Source organism: Ixodes scapularis, unplaced genomic scaffold (genome assembly GCF_016920785.2).
Source record: "Ixodes scapularis isolate PalLabHiFi unplaced genomic scaffold, ASM1692078v2 PGA_scaffold9__187_contigs__length_104089568, whole genome shotgun sequence".
In the NCBI taxonomy this organism is placed as follows: Eukaryota; Metazoa; Arthropoda; class Arachnida; order Ixodida; family Ixodidae; genus Ixodes; species Ixodes scapularis.
The window spans coordinates 61146692-61147426 of record NW_024609884.1 but is presented as its reverse complement, the minus strand read 5'-3'; the positions used below and the strand labels follow the sequence as shown (position 1 = coordinate 61147426).

Here is a 735-nt window from a genome sequence, read left to right as displayed (position 1 = left end):
TGCCTCTTGTTTGCAGACTGCCTTTTGTATGATATATGACTAGTGTGTCCCCGGCATTACAGAGCCATATCGTCATAATGCAGAGTTCGGCTTTCTGATTCACTCATTTTAAAAGATTGGAAACAAGAGGGACAAAGGTCAAACACGAACCTCCAAACACAGCTAGGTGACTGGTGCGCTACCGAAAAAATCCGCCTGATCTGGGTATCGTACCCGGGACCTCTCCATTTCCTTTGTCCCTCTTGTTCCCCTTCTCCAAGGATTATTTTCGTCGTTCTTGTCCAATTCGCTTGCACCTTTGTATTTAATTGCATTATAATGATAACCTTAACCCTTGTTGGTGTTAGACTGGTGGCAGCTGATAAAACCCGTTTGCTCTACTGACGTCTAACCTCTGGTTAGCTCAGTCGGTAGAGCGCTCCACTGGAAATGGAGAGGTCCCGGGTTCGATACCCGGACCAGGCTGATTTTTTCGGTCGCTCACCAGTCACCTAGCTGTGTTTGGAGGTTCGTGTTTGTCCTTTGTCCCTCTTGTTCCCCTTCTACAGGGATTATTTTCGTCGTTCTTGTTTAGCTCGCTTGCACCTTTGCATTTAATTTAATTATAATCATAAACAAAACTAATCAGATTTATAAAAACGAATTTTATTTGCGTGCGATAGGTGATACTGTCTGACGAAAATTATCTTACGCATCGAGATTTGGTAAAAAAATACAGCGAGAAAAGCATCTGTT

General features: G+C 43.3%; 1 non-coding gene across 1 annotated transcript; it reads left to right on the top strand.

Moving 5' to 3' along the window:
- Positions 1-390: 390 nt before the first annotated feature.
- Positions 391-465, top strand: Trnas-gga. The gene has a single exon. It is a non-coding gene; the product is annotated as a tRNA-Ser (tRNA).
- Positions 466-735: the final 270 nt, after the last annotated feature.